The sequence below is a fragment of the Humulus lupulus genome, chromosome X (genome assembly GCF_963169125.1).
Source record: "Humulus lupulus chromosome X, drHumLupu1.1, whole genome shotgun sequence".
NCBI classification, from domain to species: domain Eukaryota; kingdom Viridiplantae; phylum Streptophyta; class Magnoliopsida; order Rosales; family Cannabaceae; genus Humulus; species Humulus lupulus.
The window spans coordinates 87,408,381-87,431,836 of NC_084802.1; positions in this window are offsets into that span (position 1 = coordinate 87,408,381).

Here is a 23,456-nt window from a genome sequence, read left to right on the forward strand (position 1 = left end):
TCATCCAGCTGTCTTCACTTTTGTTGCTTCGGAGGGAAGCTTTTGTCTATATTTAGCGCGTGGCTTGCTATATTCGGACTTATCCCTACCATGTCCGAATGTGACCATGCGAAGACATCCTGATTTTTCTTTAAAAAGCAAATTAGTTGCTATTTTATCTCTTCCTGGAGGTGTTTTCCAACCTTTACCTTCTTTGAGGGATCGGTTTCCTCGAGCTGAATTTCTTCAACCTCTTCTAAGGGTTCGAGGTCAGCTTTCTCCTCAACCCTTGGATCGATCTCTTCATCAATCTCTAATACCGTCCCATCTTTACTTTGAATAATGACGAGTGCCTGGGCGCTCGTCTGTTTCTTTTATCTTAAGGAAATGCTATAGCACTCCCTCCTAGCTAACTAATCTCCCTTCAATGTCCTGACGCAGCTAGGGTTCGGGAACTTAAGGGACAGATGCCTTACTGATGTGACTGCCCCCAGCCTAACCAGGGCGGGTCTCCTGAGCAGCACATTGTAGGCTGAAGGTAGATCCACTACCACGAACTCCATCATCTTCGTTGCTGAGATCAGGTAGTCTCCCAAGGTTATGGGAAGCTCGATGGATCCCATGCAGGCGGTCCCATCTCCTGAAAAGCCGTATAAAGTAGTCGCACACGCTTTCAGGTCGCGAAGGGAGAGTCCCATCTTTTCGAGGGTTGCCCTATAGAGAATGTTAACTGAGCTCCCATTGTCTATGAGAACTCAGTGGACCCTTTTATTAGCCAGCTAGAGAGTGTTGACCAGCGGATCATGGTGAGGAAACTGAACATGGGACGCGACTTCCTCAGTGAAGGTTATTGGTTGGGATTCAATCCTCTGACTTTTTGGAGCTCTAGGTTCGGGTTCATAGGGAGACCCGTCCCCAGTCTTCAGCTCGTTGACGTATCTCTTTTGGGCATTTCTGCCCATGCCTGCAGGATGAGGCCCTCCCGAGATGGTTATCACGTCTTCTCCATCTTTCGATGGGGGCCTATCTTCTTCCCTAGCTCGGGAATTATTGTTTTGCGTGGGCTACGACGCGGCTGCTCTCTGGTTCGCGGTCGCCTGATTAGTACTCTGGTTCTTGACATATTGTCTGAAGTAACCTCTCGAGATCAATCCTTCGATCTCGTCTTTCTGCTATCGACATTCATTAGTAGTATGCCCGGTGTCTCTGTGAAATCAGCAATACTTGCTGGAGTCCCTCTTGGACTTCTGATTTCTCATTGGGTCCGGACGCCTGAAGGGGACCTGGTTTTCATTAGCCAGGTATATGTTCTCCCGAGACTCGTTGAGCTCGGTGTACACTCTGTACACAGAGAAATATCTCTCTCTCTTCTTTTTCTTTCGTCCTTCGGCCTCGGGGTTACTCCCTTCATTCTTTTTTCTCTTGGAAGGGTTTTCCACAGCAGGCTTTGAAGCTACTGGGTCCGCCGAGGTTGAGGCAGAGTTTACGTTTATCGTTGTAGTTTCGGGCTGGGAAGTCACATTAAGTGTCGACCTCGCTTCCTCTACATTGACAAAACTCTGTGCTTGTTTATTAAACTCGGTTAGGGACCTCACCGGTTTTCTCTGCATGTCATCCCAGAGGGCACTTCCTGGCATTACTCCAACTTGGACAGCCATTAGGTGACCGCTGTCATCCACGTTCCGAGCTCGGGCAACTTCCAAATTGAACCTTGTAAGGTAACTTTTTAATGTCTCACCTGGCTGTTGCCGAACATTAGTTAGGGTTGACGCCTCAGGTCTAAGCCCCATCATGGCTCTGAACTGCTTCTTGAAGTCTTTAGACAGCTGCTCCCAGGAAGTTATTGAGTGTCTCTTATATTTTTCGAACCAGCTTTTGGCTGGTCCTGTCAATGATGCTGGAAATAACATGCACCTGAGCTCGTAACCCACGTTACTGGCTCTCATTATGGTGTTTAACGTACTCAGATGGCTGTATGGGTCGGTCTTTCCCTCAAACGTTGGGACGTGAGGGATCCGAAACCCTTGGGGAAATGGAGTGTTGGAAATATGGGGAGCAAACGGTTCAAGCTCCTCATCAGAATCTTCATATCGATCCTGTCCTTGCTCGTTTTTCAAAAGCCTAAAGGCCTTTTCCAGCTGATCAATTCTTTCCTGGACTGGGTCCGCGAGGGGAACTGTCTGGAATCGGTTGTCGTCGATCACAATTCCAGGCTCTTGCCTCCGTAGGGGATCTTTACGCCTATTCAAGCGATCCCTCAGGTCCGGGTTTATCGGGTCAACATTACCCCGACTTTGATTCAAATGTTCTCGTAGGTTGGAGCAATTCCTGCGGCCCCCAGTATTCTTACGACCTTGATCATGCATGCTGACCGATCTGGTATCTCCATAGTCGTCACTAGTAAAACTTGCTGCATGGTTATTTCGAGATGGGTCTTTTCCATGCCGCCTCATTTCCGCCGTGCGAGACCGAGATGTTTGACTTCTTACAGATAGGGCACCTCTCCGCTCCTGAAAAGTTCCCCTGTTTCCTTGTCTCCTCTCTGCACGCCTTTCGTCCTGATCTCGAACTGGTTGTGTATTCCTGTGAGGAGGTGAAGGATATCTTATAGGCGATGGAGGGAACCGTATGGGTGACGGTGGCTGCCACCCACTTCGCGGCCTAGATGGTCCAGAGTTTGCCCGAGATGGGTTGGTTGCATTTGGTGCGCTCCCAGGGACTTGAGTTTGAGTCTCTGCAGGGGCTCGGTTGTTCAAAGTTCCCGCAGGTACTTCCACAGGTGGATTAACCGGGGCCCTAGCCCGGGTACTTCTCTGGGGCCTAGGGGGAGCGGATGGCTCTACTGGTGCCGGAGGTTGTGCCGACCTTCTTGTGGCAGCATTCTTTCGCGGACGCCCACGGGACCTGCGGGGAGGGACATGCACGTCCCTAGGAGGAGGAGCTTGGTTTTCACGCGGAGGCGGGGGCTAAGCCACCTACGCCTTTGCGGCTATCCTTGCTAACTCCTCATTCCGCCTGTTGGCTTCTACCAACTGCTGTTTCAACTGCCGGTTCTAAAGTTCCACAATGGGAACATATCGCTCAGGATTGTAATACATATCCTCATCTCTTGGTGGAGCGGGTGGTCCCCGAGAATCGGAGGATCCACTTCTTTCTTCAACATCTGGGTTTTCCATCGGCTGTTTCCCAGGACGTCTTGGATAATTTTCTTCAGGAACATTCTGATTATTATCTGCCATAACTTGTTCAGGGACTGGATGCTTAAGGCTCTCAATGAAAGCACCAAAACTGTTGACGCCGTTTTTCATCAACAGTGAAATAAGAGCACCAAAACAATAATCAGTTGTGGCCAATAAAAATACGATAACACAAACGAGATTTTTGACGTGGTTCAACAGTTAAATCTGCCTAGTCCACGAGTCTTTGTTATTAAACTTAAGATGATCTCTGAAAATTAAATTCGGTCCTTTACAATGGTGCATGACCTCTCTATTTATAGAGAAGATTTCAGAATACTATCCCACATATTTCGGGAAGTTATTCTATATATGCAAATAAATTTAATGGCATTCAAAGCCTGTAATCCCATATACAAGGAAACGTCCCCTGAAGATCAGGGGGCGTATAACTGAACAATTAATATCCCTTAATTATAGGGGATATATAGCAATCAATGTGGATCGCGTCTCTCGTTGATGACTCACTAAGATATTCAAAGTTATTATCTTATATCGCCAAGGCCCTATTCACCCAAGTATCTTATTGACTTTCGAGCTATAGCATCTTCCCGAGATCACATGACTTTGAGATCATACGTGTGTCAGGCTCGGAGCCCTGATCCGAGGTCATCCCGAGATAGACGTACTTTGGGGTCTTTCTTTCGAGCTTGTGAGGATCTCGAGGCTACCATCTTCGAAGTCGTCTCTGCTCCGCAGGCTCGGTACCTAGACTTCGGACATGTTCCAGACATTACGAGTCCACTCATTACGAATCCAGCTTTCGAGGTCACAATTCTTATGGCTCGAAATCTGGGTGTAGCAAATATATAATTATATTTAATTAATATCATTTTAAAAAAAATGTTAATTAGTTAACAATATTAATTAGTTATGAATTAATTATTATTGAGCCAATATTTAGTTTATAAAATTTAAGAATATTAATGTTATATTATTTTATAATATAATGTTTTAGATTAAATAAATGTGACAAAGAGTGTCACATGTTGTAACATACAAATGAGAGTTACAACATTTTGATAGTGCAAATGTGTAACATATTTGAGAGTTACAATTTCACTAACAAATTTTTAACTCCCAAATATTTCCCATTATTATATAGATTTGTTGTTACACAACTTTGATTTGAATTTCTCAAAGCCATAAGATACATGGCTGTTAGAGATGTGATTTTAACTCACATTATGTGTATAGAATTTACAAAATCAATTGGGAATGATTGGAAAAGTTTGGAAAAATTAGTAACTTAAAACACGTGGTGGCCGCAGCCAGTGCTTGTCCCAGGCCGCGGCCTGGGGGACAGAAGCTAGTGGCCGCGACCAGCCTTATCCTAGGTCGCGACCAAAGTCGCTGACAACATTTTCTAAATTTCGATTTTATCCAATTTTGAACGTTTCCAACAAGCAAGGAACTCTCAAATCTCTATTTTAATTCCATAAAACATTCAATTAGACATTGGTAATAGTATGGGCGTTGGTGGAATTTGAAATTCAAAGGGTGTCTCTAAACTCTATAAAGAGGAGCTTATTGCTCACTTGTAAGACACCATTTTTCTATCCACTAGAGCACTTAGCTAGAAAACACCTAGAAGCTTGATAATTCCACACAGCTATTTCCAAATTGTGAAAGTTCCCTTAGTACTTGAGTTATGGGGAAATAAGTTTTTGGACAAAGGTTTCAAAACTTGTTCATGTTGGTGATCCCCAATACTCTTTACTTTGGTGGTGTGAGTGAGGGTGTTCTTTCTTTTTGTTCTTCTTTTTATTTTCTACTATTGTCTTTTCATCTTACTCTCATTTTCTATTTATTTGTATTATTGTTTAGAGTTATAATGTTTTATTTTCTTTGCTACAAATAATAGTATTTTATTTGTAACTTTTGTTTAGAGTTGTACTCTTCTATTCACATCTTCTACTTTTCTTATTCTATTTGTAATTTCCAGTCATAGAGTTTAACATTATATAATCAATCTTTGTTTATTTGTACTATTTTGCTTAGAGTTGTAAAGAGTTTTTACTATTTTCATTGATGCAATTTATATTTTCCTAACAGTTAAATTAATTTAGTTTTATCATATAAGTTAATTTTGAATGAATTGATAATTTCCTATATTTGAAATAATATATCATTTTAAAAATAAATATTTATTTGATTAAATGAAATAATAAATAGCAAAACTGACATGTATTGAAACATGTCACACGACAGTCACTTACTTATTATTTTTATCTATTTGATGAATGTTTGCATTTAATTAAAATAATAATCAAATAAGGAAAACCTAAATCTAATGAGCTTTGACATTAAATATAAATTAATATTATTCTAGGAGTCTCATAAGCTTCTCATCTCTGAAAAAGCTCGCAAGCATGCACTCTCCTCCCACTGTCTCTCTAGATCTTATGTATTAAATATATTTAGAGATAGAAAATTGTGTTATTCATTCTATGCGCCTACACATATTTTATTGTGATTAAGGTGGTTTGATTTGGAAAATTGTTGTGTAGATCTAAAAATTTTATTGAGGTAAATTGGATGTTTGTTATTTTATACTAAAAAAAGTAGAATAACACTAGATAGATCTCTTTAAAAGGTATGGATCTATCTTTTGCAGTTTATTTATTTAATGAATGCATATATAATCATCCTGGTGAAAACTAGGTTTTTCATTAAAAAAAAATTATTTTCAGGACATTATCTCAACTTCATGTTTCGTTGCGTATCTGATATGCTCTTTTACCACAGTTTGTTGTAAGTCCCTCAAACTGATATTAAATCTATTATGGATATATTATAAGTACGTATTTTATTAACTTCTAATTACTTAGATTTTGATTAATTTTATTATACTACAAATTTTAATACATATTTTTTTTAGACAATTTATATATATCCACGTGATAAATTAAATCTGGAGACTCACAATGACAGAATTTCATGATTGGAGACATGAAATAAAAACACAGGAAAAATATGGGAGGAGAGACAAACAATGAGAAACCAAAGGAAAACCTTACAAGATTGTTGATGTTGAAGATTATATTTATCTACACGCTTTCTTCATTTTTAAACAATAACCGGTACAAGTATAATTCTTTATTTACATTAATTTTCATCATTTTAATTAGTATAATTATTTACTTTGTGATTTTTATTTTTTTTTTAAAATAAGAGAACATTTCTTCCCAAAATGCGGAAAATCAAAAGAAAATGCCACATGAAGGAGAAAATGAATTTTGTTGACGCGGTTTTTCGACAACAGTTGATTTAGAAATCTGACAATAGAGATACTAGACTTTCAATAAACCCAATACAAAAGAATACAAAAAACAAGAACACAAAATACTCACACGATTTTATGTGGTTCAGTGGTTAAAATCCAACTAGTCCATGAGTCATTCTTATTGATCTGTTTTGGACTATTGATGAAATTGTTTACGACAATTTCAGCAAAGATTTGATACACAGAAAGTTGATCTTTTTTTCTGTCCATTTTCCTTGTATTTATAGGAGATAATCATTAACGGTTTTGGGTAACCGTTCATTAATATGGTAACTTATAAATTTGGGTATATTCTCATTTACATAAATACATGATTGCATATTAATTCTATAACTCGTTATATCAGGTAATAAATACATAATAAAATCTCGGCATTTATTAGGCGTATAAAAAATCTCCGAGCCTTTTGAGATGCTTCACTGTGCGTCATAGTTAGGGTTCCGCAAGCTGAACCCACTCCTCAAGTTGGGTGTTGTAGGACCAATGCGAACTGACGCGGGTCATGTTCAGAGTTTCATGAGGGTGATCTGCATGATATGTACCTCAAACTAAGTTATTGACATAAGAGACGATCTGGAAACTCTGGTTGTCATAGATTGTCAAGTAAGTCGAGCTGATCACTCCAGAGTTAATAAGGTACTCTTTATATGTACATTTTCTTTATACGCTTGTCTGTCAACTGTACCACATGCTGATTAATTCATATCCTATTTTTGGGGTACGACATATCTAAAACAATTGTGGTCCACATTTATGATAAGGTAAACTATTATATCTCCTATAAATTTTCAAAAGTTATGTATAAACACCAACTATACTTAAAATTAAATTTTTATTAGGTTAATTCAGAGACCGACATGCTTCCAAGTTTCATAGATACTTTTCAACAACTCCACACACAGCAGATAAAGGGTGAAAATGTTACAGAAAAACATGTAAATGTTTATTGTCACAACTATTGTTCATATGTATATGTTAATTTTGTTTTTAATTATGCATTTTTTTTATTAGGGGGAGATGAGGGGAAGATGAACATCCCAATCAGTGCCTACTACCGAGTCTGGAGCTTCTTTGGCGGTGGAGCAATGGACTCAATGCCTCGTAATTTAGGCATTGTGATAAATGTACTAGGTCTACGATTTCATTACCAAAGAGGCTATGGACCTATGCCTAGGCTAAAAACAGTTGGCGGAAAATGAGCTACTGGTTGATCTGGTTTAAGCACAAGCCAAAAAGATCCAAAAGTTGTTGATCTTCATAATAAAACTTCATCAAATCGAGACGTTTATGCATACAATGTTTCAGCAGATGCAACAGATTCAGCAGCTCGTACCAGGATTTCAAGTATCGTTACCATCTCCTAATTTCTCTGCTGAAGCAAGCTAATTCCCTCTAAATGAAGATTATCCTCACAATTAGAATTAATATTTATTTATATTGTTATATTTATATAACTACTAACAAACTTATAATTACAAGGATAAACCTCTTATTATTTTTTTTATTTCATAATATTTTGTATTTATAAAATTTGAGAACATTGTTTAATTGTCTTAAATATTTGTTTCACTAAATAAAGATTTACAAATCGATTTTATATATTTTAAAACAATAATTTTTATATTGTTTTTCTTACGTGAGGGCATAATTTTTCTCCTATCGTTCAGATGGTTTCTATTTTCGGCGAATGGTGAAATTATAATCCAATTTTTTTATATGATGATATACATGATAGTTATAGCAGACATCCTATTATAATTTAAATTTTTTTGAATAATTTATAGTACCGAAATGAGGATTCAAATAGTTTATTTTACAAGTGTATAAAAGAAATCAGTCACGCATGCAGCTGACTGTTTGAACCCTTATTTCGGCACCATAAATTATTCTAAATTTCTCAAAATCTGGTGGGTTGTCTGCTATAATTATTATGTACACCGTCATATAAAGAAAAATTAAATTATAATTTCTCTAGGTGCTGAGAATAGAAATGTCTCTATCGGTAGAGGCAAAAGTAATGCTCTGACCTACTAGTATAGTGTTAATAAAGCAATTACATATCAATTAGACATTAACACATTGTATCAACCCAAAATAAATTATAAAACAACAAAAAAATAATCTCAAAAAATTTATCCATACATTTTAAAATGTGTCAAAATTAAAGTCAAAATAATCTCAAAACAACTAAACATATACCCAAAATAAACTAAATAAAACAACTTAAAAAACATTACCATTAGACAAAAATATTATTTAAAAAAAAAAATATATATATATATATATAAAAACCAAAGCATATCTAAAATAAACTAAATTAAACAAAATGCATTCTCAACTAGAAATCAACCCAAAATATACATGAAAACAACTATACATATGCCTAAAATAAACTCAAAATCAACATTAAAAAAATCACACAAAATAACATATATAATTTGAATAAACTTAGAAAAATAATCAATACAACATATACTTATTATAAACTAATACTATACCCAATGATATAAAAAAAAAACTTTAAAGAAACTTAAATTAAATTAGCAAAAAATGTACTCAATTAAAAATTAACTAAAAATCAATCCTAAATATCCCTATAAAAAACTAGGCATCACAAAAAATTATATATATATATATACCCAATATATATTTATACACATAAACAAAATGAATTCACTAAAAAATCATTTGTAAACATGAAAAAGTAATTATTATTCGTTTTATATTTTTCATTTATGTCATATTTTGACTTTACACCTAAGCTTCCTCGTAGTGCATTTCAATTCTAATATAGATAGCTCAATTATGCTTCTCTACCCTAAAGCCAATTGTACTCCAAAAGACGAGTTGAATTACTCAACACAGGGTACAGCTGGCAGACAAGCGTATGAAGAAAGTGTACATATAGACCATCTTGCTAACTCTAGAGTGAGCAGCTCAAGTCAACTTGACAGCTTACGGCAATCAGATAGTCTCCAGATCGCATTTTGCGCCAACAACTTAGTTCGAGATATTCATCACCCAGATCGCCTTCGTGAAACTCTGAATGTGACCCGTGTCAGTTCAGATATGTCCTACAACACCCATCTCGAAGGAACTGTTTAGCTCGCAGAAGCCTGGTCATGACGCACAGTGAAGGATCCCAAAAAACTCGGAGATTCTTTATACACCTCATAAAGGCCCATATTTTATTATGCATTTATTACCAGGTATAACTGATATAAATTTAATAGACAATCATATATTTATGTAAATGGGAAGTTACCCAAAATTTTCAATTACCATATTAATGTACGGTTACTAAAAACTCTCCATGAGAATCTCCTATAAATACAAGGGGAATTGATAGTTAAATTGTTCGATTTTTTGTATGCAAAAACTCAGCTGAAATTGCCATCAAATTTTTTTTCAAGAGTCCTAAATAGATCACTAAGAGTGACTTGTTGACTAGGTGTATTTTAACCACTGAAATACGTAAAATCATGTTAGCATTTTGCACTCTTATGTTTTGCCATTTCTTATACATTCAGTTTACGAAAATCCTAATCTCTCTATTGTCGATTTTCTAAATCCCATGATATCGAAAAACCGCGTCAACTGATTGGTGCTCTCCTTGAGAGCAGATTAGGCTTGAATTCCCAAACAAATTTCAACCCAACAAGCACTATGGTGGTCACTTGTTCCATACGCGACAACGAAAGAGAAACTTGATGATCAGGAGCGTCACCATGTGACCATCCCCACTAGAGAAGGTACATCCGCTCAACGTCACCTAGAAAACAGCATGTGGACCAAGACGATGATGGGAGCTCAGCCACACACCCACTAAATCCCCATCCTGGGTTCCTGACAGCCATCGAGATGGAAAACACCCAGTTATGGAACCATCTTCCCTGGGCCAACAAGCAGATTTAGGAGATTTTAGCTCGATTACCCCCTCCTGCAACCGATGCTGATGTCGGAAGGAGGCAAAGTTGGTCCCACAAATCCCACAGGAATAATTGATCTAATATTAGTCGCTCAGTCAGAACTGCAACTCCAAGATTCGTACCTTCGAAACAGACTTCGCGAAATACTCAACCTGCCAATCCCCACAAGAATTGTCGACCTAATGTCAATCGTTCTGTCTGAAATGCGACCCCGAGTTCCGTACCTTCTGAATAGATTCCACGAAATGCTCAACCTGCCAGTCCTCGCGGGAATAACAATTCAACTCACACTCCCAGGAATCAGCCTGGCCAGATAAGGCGAGCTGAAACTGATTCAAGGAGAAGAGACGTCCCAACAAATCCATCCGTGCCTCAACTAGCAGCTTCAACACGGAGAAACAAATCTGCACTGCCTCCAACTCGGGAAATTGGAATAGACCAAGGGCGAGCTAATCTAGTGCATCCCGATGGAACAAGGATAGCTTCACCAATAAGGCATCCACCTTCGCCAATTCGACATCCAACACCTCCTCGCCCATAGAGAAATGCTTCCTCACGAGGGGATAGCAGGAGAAATCCTGCCCCCTTAGAAGATGCTTATATCCCGTGATCTCGCGCCAATAATCTAGGCCCCCGATCCCAGCCACGAGTTGTAAGCTTCGCTAATGGGAGCTATTGGATAGAGAGCAATTGTGGAGGCAGGCACGAGAGCGACCTAAGGAATCATTTAAGCTCCGCACAAAGTCTTCACTTTGACCCACATTCCAACCTACGTGGTCATCTGAACTCACAAAGAGGACACCCAACTCGCCATGATGATTTGAGTTATACTCAGGCTAGGGGAAATCCATCTATTGTACGTGACAATGGGAATGTCTCTCTTAACCGAGCTCAAACTTGGAGGGATAATAACCCATGTAACATGTACAACAGGGTGGGAGCTGATAGCCAGTTCCCAAATAACCTAGAGACTAAGGATCCAACCCTCGAGCAACTAGACTTAATAGAGGAATAGATGAAAAGACTCATGTCAGGAAAAGACATTGACAGTTGTGATTCTGATGAGGAGCTCAAGCCTTTTTCTCCCCATATTGCGGCAGCTTGGTATCCTGCTGGCTTCAGGATGTCGACCATGCCCACATATAATGCAACCACTGATTCGTTCAATCTCCTAGGGACCTTCAACATACTAATGATGGCATACAATGTAAATTTCGACCTAAGGTGTATTATGTTCCCCGCAACGTTGACTGGACCGGCCAAACTGTGGTTCAATAAATATAAAAAACATTCAATCACCTCCTGGAAAAAACTATATTTTGAGTTCAAAAGACAGTTTTGAGCTACAAAAGAGACCCGAGTAGAGGTCGATTCATTGGCTAACATCAAGCAGCAACTCGGTGATTCCCTAAAGGTATATCTCAACCATTTCACAAATGAAGCGACCTAAGCTAGAGACGTTGATGATAGCTCTAAGCTCATGGCTATGAGAACGTGAATTACCGTAGGAGGAGATTTGTGGAAAGAACTCCAGATAAAAGGAGTAAAGAGTGTAGATGATTCTTGGCCCGATCTCCAGAATGGCTAAATTTGAAAGAAGCAGAGTCTGCTGTCGCAAGAACCAGCCAGACCCCCGTTCAACCCACTGAAGTGGTAACGGATGCTGCAATTGTGGCTCCGCCCGCTACCCAGAATAACCAATCGGGGGATAATAAATGGAAAGGGAATGGTGAGGACGACCAGAATGGGTCTAAGAAAAATAGTCACGGGGATAAATATACCTCCATCTACAACGCATATACAGAATTAACAGATACACGATAACATATTTATTTAGCTAACTCTACCCGCCTTCCATGGAAGAAGCCCGAGCCCATAAAGCATTAAAGGACAAAAAGAGACCCAGCTAAATTCTGGCGGTATGATAATGACATTGATCAAAACACTAATGATTGTCCTCAACTGAAAGATGAGATCGAGACTCTCATGCGGATTGGACCGTTAGCACAATACGCTCGAAACAGGATAGCTCCTAGTCGACCAGCAGGGCAGAACCCACAGCCAGCTCAGGCAAGCAAGGCCAACCCTCAACCAGCTCAAGGAAATCAGGTTATCCCTCCTTTTGTTGAAGGAGGAGAAATATCCACCATTGCTGGAGGGCCCCATTTGGCAGGAACAGGAGATGGAGCCCAAAAAAGGTATATCCAAGAGCTGAAGATGCACAATGGTGTCGAATTTGTACCGGAGCAGAGGTTATCAAAGCAAAAGTGGTTGGACAAAAAAACAATCATTTTTACCGAAGAGGACACTAACCACGTCCAATTACCGCCTAATGACTCGCTGGTGATAACCATCCAGCTCGCTAATCAAAGAGTACGAAGGATACTGATCAACAATCGAGCTTGTAGTCACATTGGGTGAGGTGACACGAGTTGTCGCCAAGATGCTCGAGTTCATAGAAATTGATTGTCTTATCGCCTATAATGCAATTTTGGGGAGACCTGCGTTGATGGTGTTCGAAGCTATAACTTCACTTTGCCATCTGGCCATGAAATTCCAATAGTCCTCAGGGATATTGTAACGTCCTGAATTTGCTATTAAGGTTGGGTGCCTTGATTATTGTGCCTGGAGGGCATAATGAGAATTATAGGCGAGATTAGTGGAGCATTTGTGTGATTATGCGGTGTAATTGATTTATGTGGTAATGTGAATATTTATGCATGTTTATGTGTATTAAATATGCATGTGGGTCAGTTTCTGTAAATTGGGGCATATTTGTAATTTTTGACTCGTTGAGGGTATATTTGCTTTATGCATGTGTTATGAGTGAGACCCCAGTGTTATGGGGATATACTTCAAATGTGTGGTCCGTGGCGATCCTAGTGAGTGGAATAGTTATTGTTATCCCCAAAAATTGGAGATCGATGACGTCGCAATAGAAGTGACAAGTGGCAGTACATGGTCCGTAAAAGACACATTAATAAGTCAATAAATATATTGGCTCCTCAGAGTTGTGATTAAGTGATTTGGCTTCGGAGTAGCTCAGTAAGCCATGTTAGACCAGATGACCAGTCGGGTGCATGACTGCCCAGCCAAGTGCGTGACTGCCAAGTGAAGGTGTGTTCGAACAACTTGAAGAAGATATGGGTTGACCAGATAGAACAGACTACGTCAAGATTCCCATAAACGGCTTCAACAAGAATCGGTCTTGGCATACGCGGGAATCTCTCATTCTTCCCACAAATTGGGTGTTCTGTTACATTTTGAATATTTTTGTAATTTAAATATAATAAGAATAATAAAATATCCCAATTCTAGGGGATATCAGATGTATGATCCTAAGCTTATAAATACATGGCTTATGAGATCAGAAAGGGGACTTTTGGGCTTTTTGGATCCGAATTTTCTAGAGAGAGAAAGTACTTGTATTTGAGAGGAATCCTTGTATTTTTGTAATCTACACTGAAGAAACTCAGTTGACTCAGCTTCATCTGATCTTGAGTGCAGATCTATAATCACAACTCTAAGTGGATTAGGCTATTACCAACATATTGGGGCTGAACCACTATAAAATTTGCGTGTGCTATTTACTTTCTTTTCAAAACCGTCTGTGTCGTTTTATTTCTCTTGAAGGTTTTATCATTTTTGACGTTCTCACGTCGTTGGCCAAAAACACGGTCAACAGTTACAATGGGGTCAAATACTCGGCTCGAGGTGAGCCTACAGGTATTTCAGGAAACTTAGCGTATATTTGGTGATTATTTGGGCACGTCGAGATTAATTAGGAATATATAGGACCACTTGAGGATTATCGGGAAACGCAGTAAATGATGGTTTTGCCCTTAAAGGCATTAAGAGGCTAAAGATAAGTATAAGGGCATTTTGGTCATTCTCTAAGCTTTGGATAGACTTAGTTTTGGGCTCTAGACTTTAGTAGAAGCTAGGGAAAGGCAAAAGGGAACATTCTATCAGCTCACACTTTCTCTCTCTTGTGTGAACCTTGGGGAAATTTTTAGAATTTTTGAGAGATTGGCTTAGGAAATTGAAGATTTGAGGCTGAAGTTGATTGGGGATTTAGCTCAGGGATCGAAATCACTTCTAAGGTAAGCTCTATAACAAAATTTTACTTTGAATTCTTTCATTAGTTTGGGCTTTTCGCTGGGATTTAATGTTAGATTTAGTACTCCATTGGGGTAAGATTTGTGGTTGGTTTTTGGGGTAATTATAATGCTTAGGCTGTGTTGTTAAGAGTCATAAACACAATTCTGGTTTTAGTTCAAGGATATAATGAATTTTGGTGAATTTTTTTCGGAGGAAACGCAGGGAAAAGCCCTAGAATTTTTAGGTTTGTAGGGTCACACCGCGACCCACTTGAACCCAGGGCCTAGGGTTTTTGAATTTTTCCTAGGTGCACCGCGACCTTGCATGGCTGATTCGCGACCCATGTCCCCCAAAAGAGAGCCTGAGCTCTCTGACTTGTAGCACGCCACAACTCAAATTAAAGGAAATGACAAAAACATATTTTAAAGTTCAGGAACCCAAACTTAAGGGCTCGGGAGGGATTTTACTACCCAGTTTATTAGAATTTGAGGTCCCGCGGGCTAGTATATTATACTAAAGTCTTTTAAGTGATTTAGATTGTGATGGCTATTTATTATTACGTTGTGACTAGGTTTTGCTGCCAAGGCTCGGGGTTAGGGATCGTGCTCGGGATCACCTGGTATTGTCAGCTCAGAACTGAAGGTAAGAAAACTGTTTGTGCTCGTAGAGCTATATTGTGATTAGTATTATGTGTAGTTGTTTGTAACTATTACACCATACATGTGTTTGTGACGGAGCGGCAAAGGCCTCGAACAGCAAAGGTCAGGAGCAACAAAGTTCGGGATCGACATTAAGCATGTTGAATGCAGACTGCCAGGGCAAGACCCTCTAAGGGTGTCGTACTCACCCGCTCAGTTAAGACCTTGAACTTGGTGCATGGTAACACACCATGATCGACGTAGATCGTTGTTGCCAATTCTGATAGAAACTTGTAGATTGCCTGTTGTGTTTGATTAGTTATGCATTTGTTAAAATAAATTATTATATGTTGTGATGTGAAGTTTTCTTGTTAGGCCTCGGCTCACGTGTTCTCTATGGTGCAGGTAAGGGCAAGGAAAATTTCTACCAACCATGAGTTGGAGGGAATGGAGCGGTGTGTACATGTTTGGCCTACCTGGCCACCACGATTGGGGTAGTTTTGAGGAACGTTGTGTAAATGACCGCTTTTGTTGCCTAGGTCGACTGTTTAAAGACTTTTGAGTTGTAAATATGCCTTAAACAAAATTTTGGGATCCCATGTAACTTTTCTATAATTTTAATAAATATTTAAACAATTTTATGAAAATTTTATTAATTGATTCTTTATTTCAACTTAATCACACTTTTGGGTCTAAAACCTCGATTAGTGAGTTAATTGCACATTTTAAAATCACGTGGTAATGAATCTAGGGTAGTAGGGCGTTACAACTTGGTATCAGAGCATGCCAAGGTTTTTGGTTCCTGGAGATTGACCGAACATGTACGCTCGTTGCTAGAGACAAGCTCGACCCAGGTTTGGTTGGTATTAAGTGAAATATTTGTCTAATTGCTTACCTGAATTGCCTTATCTGCTTGTTAATATAGGGAGCGTGAACATTATAGCTTGTGTCTTTGTATGCTATTGTGTTGTTTGGCCCTGCTTGGAGAGTAGTTTCTGATATGATCATCAGGCCCGATAGGTCAAGTCATTGGCTTTAGACGGACTCAGAAGTTATGTATCCAAGGCAGTGAACTGGACCAGGCATTGTTAATATTGGGGTTGCAGAAGACAGTCGAGGCCAAAACCCTCCTTCTGCCCCCTGGGATTGGCAGAAGATGTTTGTTGACATGCAAGAAATATTGAAAAAGCAAGAGGAAGAGATTCGGTGGTTGAGACAGCGGGTTCCATCAGGGAACGTTGCTTCGTATATTTTGACAACAATGGCACCAATTTCGGTTCAACCGAGGAGAATGGGGAACCTTGGGCAATGGTAGTTTTCGAAGAGGTAGAAGAACCTCAGGAAGTAGGAAATGAGGTCGCCCAACATGAAGAAATCGATCTAAGATTAGGCGAAGATATATCTGAGCTCCAAGAGGAGCTAGAGGAAATCATCCTCGACCTAGAAGTACCTTCGAAAGTGGTGAAGGTTGGGAAAAATATCGAATCTGAAAGAAAGAGGAAGTTGGTCGAGGTTTTTAGAAGAAATCTTGACATCTTTCCCTAGTCGTAAGAGGACATGGTAGGAATCCGTCCGAGTGTGATGATGCACACATTAAACCTGGACAAAAACATACGTGTGAAAGTGCATAAATGTAGCTGTTGGGAAAAGAGTGAGGAGAAGCTCTGGAGGAAGAGGTAGCTCGCTTATTAAAATGCGGGTTAATGAGAACACTAATGCTGATGCTCTAGCTCAACTCGCCACAACCAAGGAAGTGGACACATTAAATTTGGTTCTCATAGAGTTCTTGGAACAACCAAGTATCGAGAAGGAGTTATTGTATCAACAAGAAGATCGAAAGAATGCAAGAAAATTATTGTATCAAGTCCCACGATATGGTCAAAGGAAGTCTCTACAGGCGAGGCCATTCATTGCCCCTCTTCCGATGTGTTCTACCTGAGGCAGCCCAAACCATTTTTTGAGAAGCACATGAAGGGTTTTGTGGAGATCATGCTAGAGGGGCAAAACCTGACTTTGAAGGTATTAAGGCAGGGCTTCTTTTGGCCTACACATGAGAAGGACTTGGCCTCGTATGTCCTAAATTTTGATAAGTACCACTGTTTTGCCACTATTGCTCGTGAAGCACCCATGGAGCTGACCATGATTTCGTGACCTTGGCCATTTGTTGTGTGGGGAATCGACTTAAATCGCTCGTTGCCAACTGGAAAGGGAGGAGTTTGCTATGCAATTATTGCCATTGACTACTTTACTAAGTGGGTTGAGGCCAAGTCCCTGGCGACTATAACCTCGAAGAACATCATATGTCATTCTGGACTCCCAAAAAAGATTGTGTCTGATAAGGGGACTCAATTTAACAGTGACCTAGTCACAACCTTTTGCGAGAATTATGGCATAATGAAGTGTTTCACCTCAGTAGCATATCCTCAAGCTAATGGGCAAGTCAAGGAAGTAAACAAACCTTAAAGGTGAGCATAAAGAAGAGACTAGAAGATGCTAAAAGGCTATGGGCAGAATAGTTCCTGCAAGTGTTATGGGCCTACAGGACCTCACATTGCAAATCTACTGGGCACACGTCCTTCTCTCTAACTTTTGGAAGCGAGGCTATGCTCCTAGTGGAGACTCTAGTGATGTCGCAGAGGAAAAAAACCTACAACCAGTATCAGAATCATGACCCACTTTATGCATCCCTGGATTTCATTGAAGAACAGTGGGAGGAATCTCAATTACAGCTCGCCCATTGCCAGTAAAGGGTTACTCGCTATTTGAACTCGAAACTCAAAGGGCGTAGACTCGAACTGGGTGACTTAGTACTCCAAAGGGTGTTTTTGGCGAACAAAGATTACAAAGATGGTGTAATTGGACCGAATTGGGAGGACCCTACTAGATCGTAGAAATCTTATGTGAAGTCACTTTCAAACTAGCTCGGGTAAGTGGAGAATTGGTCCCATGGACCTGGAATGCTCTACATCTCAAAAATTACTATCAGTAATAGGACGACTTTGTTAGTTTTTAATTTTTTTAGTATTTTTTTTTGTGTAAGGGATATTTATAAAAGTCGTTCTCTTTTAATAACACAGGATAGCTATGTAATTTAAATGTTGAATCAATATTTATCTTACTCTTGTGATGTATCATGAACTCATTTTGTAAAAGCGACCTAGAATATTCACAAATTCCGATTGCTTGGGGGGGGATATAACCCTCGAAGAGTCTTTGAAGTATTTAACAAATTTAGATAAAATTTGCGCAACTAAGAATTTGGAAAATTGATTATTCTAAGGCTTTTTAAAGCTTGAATTTTCAAAGAAATTTCGAATACGAACTAAGTTAAGAAAATTCAAAGAAACAAAAACTAGAAATCAACTAGGAAACCTTGGATATAACCAGGTCCATGGCCTGATTCCTAACAGATTTAACACTATTAGGCAACACAAACTTTTGGATATAACAAGGTGATCGACCAGAATTAACTGGTCGAGCCATCAGGCACTTATCTCGACCTAAAGTTAACCCATATGACTATGCAAATGTACAAGGACTTAGAAATGGGGTTCATAAACATGGCAATATAATAGGTTAAGGGGAGCAAAAGCTAGATCACAAATTAATAAACGTGTACTAACGCAAGTATATGAATAACTCGAGGAAAAATAACCTCGAACTAAGCCTGATTGCAATTGTCTCAGCCTAAAAAGGCCCACATACAAGAGGCTCCAAGCCTAAAATAAATATATATTTATATAAAAGAAGTCCCCCTTCATCCTTGAGCTCCGGCAACGTGCTCTTGAGATAACACTTCTTCATCCCCGGGCCCTACCACAGCTCCATAAGCCTCGGTTGTATCCGCAGGCTCCTTTGATAACCGGTCCTGGAACTTGGCAAGGTAGCGCCCCCAAACTTCTGTGTCTGGGAATAAGAAATCCCCTTCCTGGTTATAAGCCCAGACCCGATAGAACATTTCTTCTAAAGATTTCTCCACTTCAACAACGTCCTCCTTGGCCTTGGACGCGACCTCCACAAGCTTCTGCTTGAGATTGTTGACCTCCGCAAGTTTCTACTTAAGATCATTAACCTCGAGCTGAAGTTGGACTCACTGTCAAATTACCTCCAAGGCTTGTGAATTGGCAACTCACTCATTCTCTTGTGAGGTCTTCATGGATTGTTGGCCCGTCCAGGGCGGCCTTCGTGGCGTTGGCTTCCTCCAAGGTGACCTGTCCTTTCCCCAAGGCGGTCCTGGCCTCGTGGACCTCAACTCCGACCCGAGTGATGCCACGAATCTAATCCATGCAAGACTACAAACAAAGGATAAAGAAGGGTTAGGTTTTGATGGCATGGGACTTGAATAAGAGGATAAGTATAGTCTTACCGTCAGAGTCATCCCCAATGCAAAGTCGAGGACGGTCATTGATGATCGCGACTCAATAGCTAGCTACTCTTTGACACTGACCACACTCATGTGCTTCATCATATGGCTCACAATTTCCTGATATGATTCGCGCAAAGGCTCTAGATATTTATTGTAACGCCCAAATTTCCCTAACTTGGCTTAGTGCCTCGATTAAGGGGCGGGAAGGCAATAATTGAGTTAATTAGGTGCTTATGTGTTATGAGCATGTTATTATGTGAATTTTATTTTGATACAATTATGCTTGCATGTGTTAAGTGTATTAAATATGCATGTGGACCCGTTTCTTATTAATATGGCATTTTTCGTAATTTTGACCCACTGAGGATATAATTGTAAATATGTGTGTTTATATTGTGATCAAATTATTATGTGGATATATTTGAGTTACTCGGCACGAGGAGATCCTAGGAATCAAGTTAGCGGAAAAGTCACAACGGGGTAAAATACTCAGCTCAGGGCGAGCTTAGGGGTATTTTGGTAATTTGGTAAATTACTGGGAATTATAGAGTGATGGGAATTAATTGAGGAATATTGGATTGATAGATTATTTGGGTTTGTGTGGGATAATTTTAGATTAGCGGGAATTATGCCAAATGACAATTTTTCCCTAAGGGGTAACCTTTGAGGTTAAATGGGGCAAGGGGGCATTGTGGTCATTTGACCACATGGGTTAACTATCAATGTAATGACCCAAATTTGCTAATAAGGCTTAAGGGCCTTGATTAGTGTGCCTGGAGGGCATAATGGGAATTATGTGTGACTTTAATGAGTAAAATGCATGATTAATGATTTAAAGCATGTTATATGACTATTTGAATATTTGAGATGCATGACTATGTGTATTAGTATGCATGTAGGCCATCATTAGGTTAGAAGGGCATAATCATAATTCTGGCCATTATGGGCATAACTGTGTACATATATGAGACAATTGTTGAGACCACATTATTATGTGGATATATCTGTGATCTGTGACTCGAGACGATCCTAGTGAGCAGTTTAGCGAAAAAGTCAAGGCGGGGATTTATACCCGGCTCGGGGTGAGCCTGGGGGTATAAATGGGAATTTAGTGATTATATTGGAGTATATTTTGACATCGAGGAATATTATTGGTGATTAATTAGGTATTGGGAAGTAAGCGGGAAAATATTAGAGACACTCGAGGAATTAGCGAGAATTGGGAAAAATGACTATAATGCCCCTAAGTGGTCAATTAGCGAGAATTAGAATTAATAGGGAGGGAATTTTGGTCAATTGGTTTCTTAGAGATAAATAAGTTAAGGCTTTATACTTAGTGGGAATTGTAGGAAAAGGGTAGAAGGCTGTGGAAAGAAAGAAAAAGGAAAAAGAAGAAAAAGAAAAGGAAGGAAAAAACAGAGCTGCTTTCCTAGGAGTCGATTGGTGATCTCCTTCACCATTTTTAGGCGTTTTCTTGGAGCAAAATTCAGAGGAGAGCTAGGTCAATTAAGCCATAAGGTTTCTGAGCTAAGCTTGAGGATTCGGCAAGGGTTTAGCAAGGATAGGCGATCACTTGAGATAAAATTCTATAAGTTTCTTAAGTTCTGGTTTTGGTTTTTAGCTAAGATATCTAAGCTGTGTTGATGGGGAATTCTAGGGAATTTGGAGCCAAGGGTTGAGGAAAATCAAGCCAAGGAGGTCTAGAGGAAACTTGAGGTCGAAATTCCACCAAAGGTATAAATTCTGAGCTTTTAACTTTGATGTTTTGACTGGTTTCTGCTAAGTTTTGAAGTCTAGAAGAGGCTATGGTGGATTTTGAGATTAGGGATGCATGTGCTTGGGTTTTGAGTCTTTTGGGTGCTTGGGAAGAGTGGAGTGTGCTAATAAGCTTGTTTTTGAGTTTGGTGAAGGTTTGGAGATGTTTTGGTTGAGTTTGGCTCGAGGAAATCGCAGGAGGGAAAATTGAGGTATTGCCTGTCTGTGACTAGCACTAGCCTTTGGGCGCTGTAGCACTAGGCCATGCTTCCTGGGGGATTTTGCTTCTGCTTGTAGCGCTGTAGCACCCTCCTAAGAGCGCTGTAGTGCTGCCCTGTTTCCAGCAAGGGGTTTTAGGGTTATTTACAAGGGTTTTTGACCAAGGGTTCGGGGTTTGGTTCCACCACCTTGTTTGGTGGAACTAGAACTTACCGGGTGCTCGGGATTGGTCCCGAGGCTAGGTTTTGGACTTAAGGTTTGGTGATGACTTTGACCTATGGTTGTGTTTAGGTGAGCGCTAGGGCTCGAGAGGGATCGTGCTCAAGGAGTCAAGTGATCAAAGCTAGCAAATCGGAAGGTAAGAAAACTGCACCCAGTTATATGTTTGTGATGGGACTAAGTGCTCCCGATATTTGTATTATGTCAATGATGGTATTATGCCATGGGACATGTGATTGCGGCCTAAGGGTGTCGTACATAATATTTCCGCACAGGGCGCGGCTTGGCCACTGGTAGCCGAGCACAGCTTAATATTCACTGAGCTCGGTTTAAGCGGGCCGGAGACAGTGGGATAACGGAGGGTGCGGCCTTAGGGCGCTAACCCTAGTTATCATATGTGATTTTGTGTATGATATGAACTGATATGTTTAGTATGTTGAATACTTGACTATTCTGAGTGTTGATATGATTAAGAATATGTGATGCAACATGAGATATTGATTTGTCTGTTGATTGCTTATGCTCTGTTGTTGTGTTTTCTTGCTGGGCCTTGGCTCACGGGTGCTACGTGGTGCAGGTAAAGGCAAAGGCAAGTTGGACCAATCCTGAGATGGAGAGCTGCGGGGTTGAGTGCACATAGCCAGTTGTTTGATCGCCATGGTCGAGGAGTGGATCAGGACAGGGATTGCCTAACTGTCTGTTTTGCCTTAATATGGCTTTATATTGTATTTAGTTCTTGAATCTTTTGTAAACGGTTCAATCTTAACATTTTTGGGATCCCGTGTAAACAGGAAATGTTTCTTTATGAAAAATGTGACTTTTGAGACCAAAACATTTTAACCCTAGTTCCTTTATAGTTTCAATAACACGATTTAAATTAAATGACTTGATTAGCAAGTCTTGCACTTTATAAACACACAGTGTAACGGTCTTGGCTATCCAGGGCGTTACAATCAAGGCCAGCAGCTAGGCACTTAGGCTCACATGTTCAAGAAATTTCTTTGAGTTTTGGGAGCACTTTTCTTTCAGGAACACACAAGGCACTCCAAAGTTAGGCCAAGTGCTAGATTTTGGTGGAGAGTGAAGGAAGTTCTTGTGGAGTAGCAGCTTTGAATCGGGATTAGAGAATGCTAGGGGCATCATCAACCCCAGGGAGTTCAAAATTTAGAGGTGATATGTGATATCCCAAATTCCTTAATATGGCTTAGTGCCTGGATTAGGAGGCCAGGAGGGCAATAATTGATTTAATGTGTTATTATATGATTATATGCATGATTATGCGTGTTGTATTATTATATGGTTGTATTTGTATATTTATGTGCATGTATGGAATATGTGGGTGAGACCACATTATTATGTGGATATATTTGAGATACTCGACATGAGACGATCCTAGGAAGCAAGTTAGCAGTTTAATCATAACGGGGTTAATTACCGGGCTCGGGGTGAGCCTAGGGGTAATTTGGTACTTAGTGCATTACCGGGATTGAGCGGGTAATGGGAAATGATTTGGTAATCATTTCAGGATATTGGGAGTAACGAGAATTGTGAGACATTAATTATGATTAACTAGGTAGGTGATAAATAACCAAACTGCCCTTGTGAGACTTTGATGAACTAGGTTGGCCCTAGGGGCATTTTAGTCATTTTAGGCTATTTAAGATAGACTTAGCCAAGGAAGACCATGGAATGAACCAACCAAAATAGAAATAAAGCACTCTTTCTCTT